The sequence below is a fragment of the Sus scrofa genome, chromosome 10, assembly GCF_000003025.6.
Source record: "Sus scrofa isolate TJ Tabasco breed Duroc chromosome 10, Sscrofa11.1, whole genome shotgun sequence".
NCBI classification, from domain to species: Eukaryota; Metazoa; Chordata; class Mammalia; order Artiodactyla; family Suidae; genus Sus; species Sus scrofa.
In genome coordinates this window covers 63,847,824-63,860,887 of record NC_010452.4, presented here as the reverse complement: position 1 = coordinate 63,860,887, position 13,064 = coordinate 63,847,824, and positions in this window count along the sequence as shown.

Here is a 13,064-nt window from a genome sequence, read left to right as displayed (position 1 = left end):
TGATGACAAAAGCAGGAATCTCACGGACTCTCACAAAGAGGAAAAGAAAGGTGAGAATTATCATCATTACCTGTAGCACGGTCCTTGGACACGCACCACTGGCATCACTTTGTGGGGGGGGTCTCGTCCCAGAAACCTTCTGCATTCAGACCTGCAGTTTATCAAGACCCCCAGATGGTTCAAACGTACCCATGAAGTTTGAGAAACACGGATCCTGTTTAATCCCATCAGATGAAAACAGTTCTATGCAGGAGCCAAACGCCCATGGTGAAGGCTCCATAGAGACAAGATTGAAATGCCCATGGGAAAATAGGAAGGGATTGATCGCAAATTGTTTTATTCATCGAGTTCTAAACTGACCACTCTGTGTGTTAATACTTTTGTGTTACAGTTGGAGAGAGAGGGGATGTTGAAATAGGAAGTAACTTCAGCTTTTCTGGAACCAGTTGAACTCCATAATCAATAAATCAATATCCTCCTAGCTGCCCTTGTCCCTAAAAATGGGGTGAAATATCTTGGACAAAATATATTTCCTCAGGAGTTCCCGTCGTGGCTCAGTGGTTGACGAATCCAACTAGGAACCGTGAGGTTGCGGGTTCGATCCCTGGCCTTGCTCAGTGGGTTAAGGATCTGACATTGCTGTGAGTTGTGTTGTAGGTCACAGACACGGCTCGGATCCTGCGTTGCTGTGGCTCTGGCGTAGGCCAGGGGCTATAGCTCCGACTGGACCCCTAGCCTGGGAACCTCCATATGCCATGGGAGTGGCTCAAGAAAAGGCAAAAAGACAATATATATATATATATATATATATATATATATATTTCCTCAGTGAGGGCAGTTTTCCCAACATCAGTTATTTTTTCCTCAGTCTTCAGGTGCAACTGCAAAAAAATTTTTTTGAGGCTGTCTTCTCCATGATATGATAATTACTGCCATATTTAAAATGTAATCCTCTTCTAAAAATATAAATGTTAAATGGGAAACATCTGAGCTGTACACTAAGATTATCCATCATCTCCACGGCTCAATTGATTTTCCAAACAGTATCCAATCAGCTAGGCATTTATTGGAATATTTCTCTCTTTTCCATTTGGAGGAAAGGAGAATTTATATTTGCACCCAGGGGAGAGATAAAACAATTATAGGTTATTTAAACATGGCTGGTCTCAATTCTGACTTCCTAGGATAGGGTCCATGATTAATGAGTATTTAGAAGCAGATTGGAAATTGAAATAACTCCCCCAATGCTTAGAGATATGTAGTTAGGTACAATAGTTCGTCTGAAAAATGTGACACTTATTAGTTTCAACAAGGCTGAACAAGATATAATTGGCTGACATCAGTTCTGGTGGCTGTGACAAAACATCACAGACTGGGTGGGGTGGTGCTTGAGCATTGATTACTCATAGTTCTGGAAGCTGGAAGGTCCAGACCGAGATGCTGGCAGATCCAGGGGTCTGATGAGGGCTCATGTTGTGTCTTGCAGACAGCCGCCTCCTTGTGTCCTTACGCGGCTCAGAGCCACAGTGAGTGAAGCCCATTCGTGACACCCTGCCCTCGTGAGCTAATCACGTCCCAGAGGTGGAGTAGAATTTCAGCCTGTGCATTCTAGGGGACATAAACATTCAGCCCGTGACAGCATCTAGCTCTAGGAGCCTGAGTTCATAGCCAGGTTGTAAGGGAATTGCGTTGGATCCGTCCCTGTCTCGTGATACTGAGCTGTCCGTCTCTCTTCTCAGTGCACTTCCTTCCGTGTCAAAGATGCACCTGGGCTATTTTCAGCGCTCATCATGGACCCAGCCAGAGAGTGTGGGGTGTTCTGACTGTTCACTCTGTGTGTTTACCTCTTAAATTGACCTTGAGTTTCATTTCTAAAAACAATGGTGCTCATCTGGGATTTATTCCAAAGAAACTTTTTTTTTTTCCTCACTCAAGTGACTTATTATTTGAGAAGTCCTCACTGCCTATGGCTAAAAAAACAGATCAGCACTACTGGGGAAGAAAATGCACGACCAGAGACACTTCTAAGAACCCAAGGTCCTACCAGACCACCATCGCCCTCATGCTTCGCTGTGCATGCTTTTTGCAGAGGACGGCGGATGCCCTGCGGGAAATTACCATCAGAGCTGGATCATCTCGGAGCCAAACTTTCCAGGTCATCGCAGAAAGAATCTCTCGCGTCAGTTATTTGTCCTTGACAAACTGGACTATGACATTTCCCAATGCTTTGAAAAGTTGTGTGTTGACAAAAATAAACAAAGACTTTTTTTTTCTCCTCATATATACATCTGTCAATATTTTACAATATTTTGTAAGCAGCCTTGATACCGGGCATTTTGGGGCATCTTGAATATACAGAAGTTTTCCCATGCGTACTGTACATTCATTAATCATTGAACCAGAATCCCTTTTCTACCAAATCAGGTTCTTCCTCCTTAAATCTTCAACAAAGACATTTTTTGACAAAGATGTTTTTTGAAGGAGCGTGAGCAAACCCAAAGTGAAGTCCAGAGAGAGAAGTTCTACTTACACCGAAGTTACGACCACAACCATTTATGGAATGTTCCTGTTTTTTGTTTGGTCTTTTTTTTTGGGGGGGGGTGCCCACAGCATGTGGAAGTTCTGGGGCCAGGGATCCAACCTGTGCCACAGTAGTGACTCGAGCCACTGCAGTGATGAAGCTAGATCCTTAACCTGCTGAGCCACCAGGGAACTCCTGAAATAGTCCTCTCTTATCCCCCAAAGGCAGAGAGAGGAGAAGGGAAAGAGTGACAGAGAGAGGAATTCAACCCACATTCCTGATTATCCAGGCCCTCAGGTCTCTGAGGAAGGGTTTTCTGAATCAGTAATGAAGCATCAATTATGTTAAGTAAAGGGGCATTAGAGACGTGAGGAAACCATGAGTCATTGAAAGGTCTGGGGGATTACTAGAAGCCTTACATTTAGCTTACGATTTAACTGATCTCCTTTCATTTGGTCTTCTGGATCATATTTGATTTAGAGCTTTTTACAGTATGAACCATACATAGTATTCTTGCCGTTGACATGCTGCTTAATTCCCTGAAGTCTTCATCAAATTCCGTTTTAATATATCTTTCATCACTCTATTATAGTCTGTCTGGTGATGTCAGCTTTTCTGAAGATAAGTCTATCCTGCTGGTATTTTTTTTTTATTCCTTCCACAGAGTTTGAACTCTATGATCTGTGCTCTTTTATTTTGTAAGGTGTAAACTTTTTCCACACCAAAAGTTTTTTTCATAAAAAAGACCTGACATCTCTTTACAGATGTTAATTAATTCCCTCACTGGGAAGTATTCCATGTATTTTGCATCCTTGGGAAACGGGGACAGAGAGCGAAGTGACATATGAAATCATGTAAAAACTCGGCGCCAGAGCTCGAATTATTACCCAGGAGATAAATTCGCACTCTTCGCTTCAGAGAGCAATTGTATTCTGAACTTGACACAAATAATGATCAAAAAATCAAATCATCAAGTAGAAGAGACCTGCCTGAGTTCCCGCCACTGACATGCAAACCTACAGAGAAACTTACTCTTCAAGCAGGGGTAGCCGCTAAGATGGACAGTGAAACTCGTATTACCAAGATTTTATTACCGTGTGCATACACACACACAGCAGGATTTTTAGTATCCTACTACGAAGTGTTATTTGAAATCATTAAAACTAAACTGCACCTGTCAAAATAAATCAACCAATACGTTTAGTGATTCCGAATCCATGACTCTGTCTTTACTCTACATTCATTAATTCTTAATATTCTTTCCCGTCATTAGCGTTTAATTTCCGAGTGTGCCTGTCCCATAAAAATAGTGTATTAAAATGAAATTGGGTCTTTAATGCCCGATTCTGTCTTTGGATTCATCTGGGTTGCGCGTTGTCACAGAGTGTGTGCTTACAGCACTGGCTCTGGGGTCTTTCCTCCTGTACTATAAAATGTTTTTACAGCTTTACGCTGTGAAAGTCGATCCAGCTGACAAATCCTGGCTGTTGCCTTTATGTCCATGTGTGTGATTTAACACGCTCCTGATTAACAATAGAGCTTCCTGATGTTGTCAAAAAAGTAAACACAAAATACCTTTTCTAGAAATGACTGTTTTCCAAAGAGAGATTAAAGAGACAAGCCATTCCCGCTAGTAAAATAATTGATTATGGGGCTGACTATGCAATATTATGTTTAGCCAGAACTCCCTAGCGACAGTTTATTACATTAGCATAAACAAAGGAAGACCTGAGGAGTGGGGGGGTGGGGGGGGAGCGGTCAGGGCAGGGACAATGGTGTTTGACAAGGGGGGACTAAATGCTTTCCTTGCAGAGTTTACCCACAGAGTGCCTGAACACACACACACACACACACACACACACACACACACACACACTCCACTGTTGCCAGCTCAAAGATGCCATATTTAAAAAGGGACCCTACCAAGCCTCTAACGATGTAGGCAATTGAGAAAATGGTTTGGTTGATACAGTTTAGAATCCTGAATGGAGCAGGCAAGCACCTAGCTGGGTTTTGTCTTCATTTGGCTTCATGACGGTCTGGTTTTTTTCCCACGATCTGGTTACACTTGGGAAAATCTAGGAACCTGTATTTTCCATGGACTCCTAGAGCCGTGGTGTCAGGAAGAGAAATTGATCTCATCTCCGTCTCCAAGGCTCCCTGGCCGAGGTAGGCAACAGCCCTCCATGCTGTTATGATTCTGTCTACAGGATCTGGGCGGCTCTATGGTTTTTTGAGCCTGTGTTTTTATGTGGGGACTAGGAAACGTTCATTCCTTCTGCTAGGGTGGATGTTGAAAGACAGAAAGAAGGGTTAAACATCTCCCATCGTCCTCTTTTTCTATTTGTGAAAGCTAGGAGTTTTACAGGCATTCTTTTCTTGAATTTTCCCCCAAACTCTGCTTATTTACAGTGGAAGCAGCCAAGGCGGAGTGAGCTTTAGGAAGTCACTCAAGGCCACACAGCCAGGGAAAGGCAGCGTCTCCTCGATGGCAAACACTGGCCAGAGCCAGCCTGCTGAGCTGTCCCCTGCCATCAGACTGTCCCCCCCAGCTCTGTTCCGACTGTCATCTAGTATTTACTGATGACACCAACACCGCCCTGATTCCACCCATTTTCGGGGGGACTAGCTGGCCGAATCAAAGTGTCAAGCGAACTGTCTCGGTTTAGGGGTCTACGCTGACTCACTTGAACATGGAAATATGGGCTTAAGGGTTGGGGAAATGATGACAGTGGAAATAGAAATTGATACTATTCACTTCTCTCTTTCAGATATTCCATGTGCAGCTTTTTCGTTTAAGGATAAATGATAGTCAGACTCTTCTTTTGCCCTTTTCCTTATTGCTGGCATATTTTTTCATTACATACTTGCCTCTAAAAGTGTTTCTTTCCTTAAACAGTAACTCATAGTAGCTCCTGCCACGCGTGGGATCGCATCCATATGAAGAGTTTCTCAGCACCTGCCACGGCTCCAAACGCATATGAAGAGCTGATGTGGTGGAGACCCTGGGCCAGAAGTATCATAGAAAATTCAGCCAATACGCCTTGTAATCTGGGTTCTGTGGGCTATAGTTTTAAAGCATGAATTTTGAGATAAGAAAGTCTTGTATTATGTGCCAGTGAAAAAATTAATGTGACAGAGTTCCCTGGTGGCATGGGGGGTTAAGGCTCTAGTGTCATCACTGCAGCAGCCTGGGTTGCTGCCGTGGCTAGAGTTTGATCCCTGGTCCGGGAACTCCCACATGCTGGGGTGCAGTCAAAAAAAAAGAGAAATTAATTTTTTAAACACATACCTTCAAGATTCAGATTCTGGCTCCCAAGCTAGCAATGTTGGCTTGCGTGTCATTTTTTTTTAACTCTGAGTCTTGGTTTCCTCATCTATAAATTAAGGACAGTATTTCCCACCTCACTGGCCTGTGGACGTGCCATCTAGGTGAGGACTTGCAGGCTGAGTGGGAGCAGGCAGCAGTGGGACCTGCAGGGCAGCTCCTGGTCCGCAGAGGTCGATGAGGTGGGCTGGACTGCAAGAATCGGGTAGCTGGGAAGTCAACAGCATGTGTCAAATCCACATGCTTAAGGATGAGCCTAAGGAGACAAGCAAGGATAGAACAGGGTATAACCCTGCTGGGACTAGTGCAGTGGCTTTAAGGGACAGAGCAGATGAGGCAGTTGGGAGAATTAAATGAAATAATGTGACAGATCCTGGCCTGGAGCTTTTTTAGCAGATTCCCACTTCTTCCTTCCACTTTTCCTTCCTCTTCCACTTCAGGAAATAGGATCAACTGCTCTTAAAATACCTGATCCCCTGAAGTGCTTTCACATGATGAGTCAGCGCTATTTCTAAAGAGAGATGATTTCAACCCAAACACTGCCTGACGCCACTTCTAGTCAAAATGCCGAAGTTCATTTGCACACATTTTGAATTTTTTCAAGTGATTTGATCTGCAATGATTTAATCAAAGACAGAAATCAGGAGTTTCAGCTGCGGTGCAACAGGATGGGCGTCTCTGGGTGCTGGGATGCAGGTTCCATCCCCTGCCCCACACAGCAAGTTAAGGATCCAGTGTTGCCACAGCTTCGGTGTAGGTTGCAGCTGCAGGTCAGGTCTGATCTCTGGCTCAGGAACTCCAAATGCTGTGGGGTGGCCAAAAAAGAAAAAAAAAAAATCAATTTAACTTTTTTGACTCAGGAAGCCTCCTTTCTTTCTTTCTTTCTTTTTTTTTTTCTTTTTGTCCTTTTTAGGCCCGCACTCGCAGCATAAGGAGGTTCCCAGGCTAGGGGTCAAATCGGAGTTATAGCTGCTGGCCTACACCACAGCCATAGCAACACAGGATCCAAGCAGCATCTGTGACCTACACCACAGCTCACGGCCATGCTGGATCCTTAACCCACTGAGGGAGGCCAGGGATCGAACCCATGTCCTCATGGATACTAGTCAGATTCATTTCCTCTAAGCCACAATGGGAACTCCAGGAAGCCTACCTTTTAAGGAGAGGAACATTTAATGATTTTAGAGCCCTACTTCGTTTTCTGAAGCTTAGCTTATATCAGAAATAAACAGAATTAACTTGTGCCGTCGAGGTTGACCCAAACGATATTGTTTGCTTTATTTTTAACTTACGGGCAGTCGTTGACATCAGCATCATACTACAGACCTTCTGCATCGGTCCACCTGCTGCCTTCCTCTACACCACACACCACCCCATAGTGGGGAGTGTTTCTCTTAGGAGGTAGCACCACTTTTATTTAATTTAATCACCAACAAGTGAGTTGGATGAGACTCTTCTGTCGTCCCAGGCAAGAGCACACCCATGGGACCCCTGTCCCCCAGCCCTGGGAAGGGGCTCAGGAATGTCGCTAGGCAACCTCAAGAGAAGCCTGAGATGATACAAGCAGGAAATACCAGATATTTATGGCACGGACTCCAATCCCTTCCCAACCCAACATAGGCCTCCGAGGTGACAGAGATGCAGAGCCCTGGGTACTAAGGCCAGTTCTGAAACCTACCAGCAACGTCCTTCATTTAGCTAGTTTCCCTTCGTAGCGTGAGGATAATAACAACGCTCCCGAATTTTGTAAGGATTAATTAAGACAGCACATCAAAGCACCCATCACATAATAGTCACCCAATAAGGGGTGAGTGCGGACGTAATAGCTAATATTTGTGAAGCACTGAATATACTCCAGGGACGGCAATAAGTATTTTATGGGCCTTTTTCCTTTTGTTCCTTTCAACAACCCTAAAAACGAAGCATTATTATAGGAATTTTACTGACAAGGAGATGGCTTATTCGGGTCCCACCGCCGGTAAGCAGGAAAGTGAGCGAGGCTGGCTCTGGTGTGTGTCATCTCGCCACCTTCTAATTACATACATCAGCTGTTAAGCCCTGGGGAACCATGAGATTTGTCAACAATTCAGACCTTCGTAGAGAAAGCCGTCATACAATAGTTATTAATAAAAAAGTAAAATAATGAGAGAGTAAAAAAAGAACAAAATGACATTAACTTCAGTTATAAAAGGCAGAGCATATCAATGAACTTATTCATAAGACATCAACAGACCCACCAACATAGAAAACAAACTTAGGTCACCCAAGGGGAGGGGGGCAGCGGGATAAATTAGGAAGATGGGCTTAACAGATACACAGAACTGTATATAAAATAGGAGTTCCCACTGTGACTCAGCAGTAACAAATCCCGCTAGCATCCATGAGGATGTGGGCTTGATCCCTGGCCTTGCTCAGTGGGTTAAGGATCCCGTGCTGCCGTGAGCTGTGGTGTAGGTTGCAGATGCAGTTCGGGTCCCGTGTTGCTGTGGTGTAGGCTGGCAGCTGCAGCTCCAATTCAGCCCCCAGCCCAGGAACTTCCATATGCCATAGGTGCAACCCTAAAAAGACAAAAAAAAAAAAAAAAAAGGTAAACACCAAGGACCTGCTGTATAGTACAGGGGACTGACTCCAGTATCTTATAATAGCCTACAGCGGAAAAGAATGTTAAAATATACACATAACGGAGTCACTTTGCTGTACACCTGAAACTAACACACTATTTTAAATCAACTATACTGCAATTACAAAAAAATTTAAGAGGGAAAAAAAGTCCAGTGGGGTATTTCAGTACCTAATTTTCTAGAACCTGTTCCTTCAACGTTCAGAGCACTCTGCTGAAGTCTGGAAGGAATGTCCCAGCGAGCATGGGGGAATCAACAGAGAAAGGTGGAGACAGTTTGGAAAGAAGCTTCTAATCCCGGCAAGAAATGCCAGGACATAATTTGGGGCCGTAATCTCTGTCCAGATTATGACATAACTGTTGACAATCAGTCAAAAGCAGTTATGGGAATTTCCGTTGTGGCTCAATGGAAACAATCTTGCTAGCATCCATGAGGATGCAGGTTCGATCCCTGGCCTCCCTCAGTGGGTTAGGGATCCAGCAGTGCTGTGAGCTGTGGTGTACGTCACAGATGCGGCTCAGACGCCATCTCGCTGTAGGTATGGTGTAGTTACAGATTCGATTGGACCCCTAGCCTGGGAACCTCCATATACTGCAGGTGCAGCCCTAAAAAGACCAAAACAAGCAAACAAACACAAACACACACACAGTTATGCCGCTGTGGGATTTTTGATCTCCGACTAAATTTACAGTGGTGGTTGTCAGCTTGTTTCTAGAGAAATTATGCTGAATTATGAGGGACAAGGCGGGTGCTGGGTGTGTATTTTGGAAGGAGAGATAGTTGAAGCTCATCGAAAGGGGTGTGTGATGCTGGTGGACCCGGGGGGACTTCCTGGCCCACAGAAGAGAGAAAACTCACGGTAAACGAGTTCAATGAGAAGCCAGCGGAGTAAATATGATGAAAGGCAGCTTGAGCTAAGGGATCCGAGAAAGAGTGTCCCCTCGCCTGGGTTGTTGGAGGGTGTTGAGAAGTGTCATTAATTGCATTCCGGTAATATACTGGCTACTGGAGCCTAATGTCCACTTTAGGTACCATCTCACACTCAAGCAATTGAAAGATAATAAGAGGAAAATGAGTAATGAATCCTTTTTATTATACGCTGTAAATGGGCTCCATTGAAATAGTCTGTGTTCAGACCGGTAATAAAAATGAGTGATGAAGGCAGCCGTTTAACAAGGGAATTGGTTCAAGCAAGGAACATATTTTCTTATTAAAAAAACAAACAACTTGCAAATAATTTAGGTTACAGAGAAATTCTTTGCTTGGAAACTTTCCGCCACAACTGTATACTTTTTATAAACCTTGGCAAGGTGTGTGTTTTTCTTTTTCGTGACTTGAAACATTGGCAAGGACTATAACAGCAGCCGAGGAACTTTATTGGTCCATGTGTCGGTATGTAGACCTTTCTTTCTGCATCAGGCAAACGCAGGAGATGAGGAAGGATGATGCTCAGAAAACACGCGGCACTGCTCAGATACCAAGGATGCTGCTGACACAGGGTTCAACTCTTCAAATTCTCAAGCTATGGTTTTATCTAGACCCTGACATCAGTAATCCAAAAAACGTATCGCTCTTCTTGCTGTCTGCCCTTTCCCTAAAAGAAAACAAATTGGATTTATTATTTTCTTACCCATCACAATTAAGAGTCTGAAAAATGGAACTCTTGGTTTTTTGAGAACTTACACACCCAATGCCCCAAACACAATCTTTACCTCAGCAGCCCAGCAAGGTGGGGACTTTTTTTTTCTTTTTTTTTTTGGGCTACACCTGGAAGTTCCCAGACCAGGGACGGCACCCAAGATGTAGCAGTTACAACACTGGATCTTTTAACTCATTGCGCCGGACTGGGGCTCAAACCCACACCTCCACGGAGCTACTGCAATTGGATTTTTTTTAAGGGTTGCATCTGCATATGGAAGTTCCTGGGCTAGGGGTTGAAAATCGGAGCTGCAGGTGTCAGCCTATGTCATGGCCACAGCAACGCTCGATCCAAGCTGCGTCTGCCACTTTGCAGCAATGCTAGATCCTTAACCCACTGAGCAAGGCCAAGGATCAAACCCACATCCTCAGGGACACTAGTTGGGTTCTTAACCTGCTACTCCACAATAGGAACTCCTCAATGCTCAATTATTAATTTATAAACTATGACCATGCATTAATATGTTACTACTAGTAGTATAATTCTAATAACATACTACTATCTACTAATAATTAGATATGGTATAAAACACCCAAAAGGGGAAGAAGAATTTAAAGGATGAGAGAAAAATAAACTTTAGAAGTTCTGAGTTTTCTTCCCACACACCATTAGACTATCTCCATCACCTCATTTTTGGAGACCACTGATCTAGTAAAAGGAAAAATAACTTACAAAACATTTGTTAGGGAAAAAGGGGCCTTTTCGCAACTGTGTTTATTGCCAACAAGTAAAGAACCAAGAAAACAGAAATGCTCGAGAAGCCAGCTGCAACGTTTCTACCCTAGAATATAGTTGGCTCTGCCGTGTGGCCACAGGTTCATTTTCTCAGTCAGAGAAAAATAGGCTTGGTTTACCCTAGTTTTCTTTTTCTTTTTTGGGGAGGAGGGGGTGTGGGGCTGCACCTGAGGCACATGGACGTTGCCAGGCTAGGGGTCGAATTGGAGCTGTAGCTGTCCACCTACACCACAGCCAGGAATGGAACCAGCATCTTCATGGTGACTAGTCAGGTTCATTGAGCCACAACAGCAACTCCTGGTTTACCCCGGTTTTGTCCTAAGTGGCTTCTCTAGGATGGGGCTGGGGGCATGGATTCAGCTGGGCGCTCACCTTAGATGCTCTGCACCTGCCGTTTCTAAGGAGACCCTCGGGCGCCTGGATGCCAACCGCGTCCTTCCCTTCCGCCCATTTGTCTCTGCCTAATTGAACTCCCGTTGGCTGTGTTCCAGCACAGTCCTGTTTCACCTGCTGATAAATAGTCTTTCGCTTTCTAGTTTTAAAGCTAAATGAAGTCCTGGAAGAAACCACTGTCCATCTTAACTCTATTCCCTGTGCAGAGACCACTGTGCCAGGAGATCAATATGGCCTTATGGCAGATTGGCAGCATTCAGCAGTTATTTGCTGGAACATCAGAAACCCAGATACGAAATGGCTTTTCCCCAGAGTCACTGGGGAACCTTGTTTGAAGGTGTCAGAAAAAGGACTTAAGCTTTATTCTAGCTTCTTGTTAAAGTTCAGGAGTTCTAAACAATGGCCTGAGTAAACTCCTTCACCTGGATGAGTAAGGTAAAATTTAGCGCAAAAAATATATATAGATACATCTGTCTATCCATATCTATACAGGAGACCTAGACACACGTGTTTAATGCGTGTCTCTGAGCTTACACACCCCGGGAAATTCTCGTAACCAAAGTTTAGAGAGCCAAGATTTCCATGGATAATCAAAATCCAGTCTCAGATTTATTGGAATGAACTGGGTTGGGCCATGTTTCTTACATTTTTAAAACATTTTAGGAAACGTTTACATGCCAGTTAGCGGCAAAGCAAAGACCACAGAACCAGCCTCCTGATTCCCAGACCAGTGTCTCTAAATTGCCAAAACGCTGTGAATGTTCACGCGAGACCAGAGACCCTTGTTTCTTCTGGAAGGGCAGCTCAGGCCCACCGAAAAGCGGAACCTTACTTGTTTTCCAAAGACTTCATGACGAGGAGCTCAGAATTCAGGTCAGTCGCATAAGTCATCACCTGGCCAAGTGAAGAAGCAGAGGTGCTGGGTCGATCAGCGTCCTAACGTTAGGAGAACCTGCGAACTTGCACCTCTCGCCCATACGGTCATAAAAATCCTAGTTTCATTTGCGTAGTCATTTGCGGGTTGCCTGCCCCGTGGGAAACACTCTGCAGCGGCATTTGAGAAGGTTCGAGAGAATATGTGGGCTGGCACACAACACCCACGTAAGTCAATTTGCAATAAAAATTGCTAAATGCCGGAGTTCCCGTCGTGGCGCAGTGGTTAACGAATCCAACTAGGAACCATGAGGTTGCAGGTTCGATCCCTGCCCTTGCTCAGTGGGTTAAGGATCCGGCGTTGCCGTGAGCTGTGGTGTAGGTTGCAGACGTGGCTCAGATCCCGCGTTGCTGTGGCTCTGGCGTAGGCTGGTGGCTACAGCTCCAATTCGACCCCTAGCCTGGGAACCTCCATATGCCGCAGGAGCGGCCCAAAGAAATGGCAAAAAGACAAAAAAAAAAAAAATTGCTAAATGCCTTATTTCACAGGATCGTGATAACTTCCTTCATTGAATAAAAATAATCATGATCCTTGATTTTTAAAGATTCACATAATAATATAGTTTAAAATTAAAAATTAAAATTAAAAAATTAAAAGTTAAAAAGTTCAGACTTTTTGTCCCCCTCCTCAGCAATTCCTGGGTACCTTAAGATTGTCCTGTAGACACACATCCATTGACCTTTTTACTTATATATACCATATATATTTATATGTACTCTCTATATAAATATATATATTTATATATACAATAGGGACATTTAAGTCATATTATTTTACAACTTGATTTTACACTTAGCAATAAACCTTGGCACTCTCTCTGTATCAGCACACAC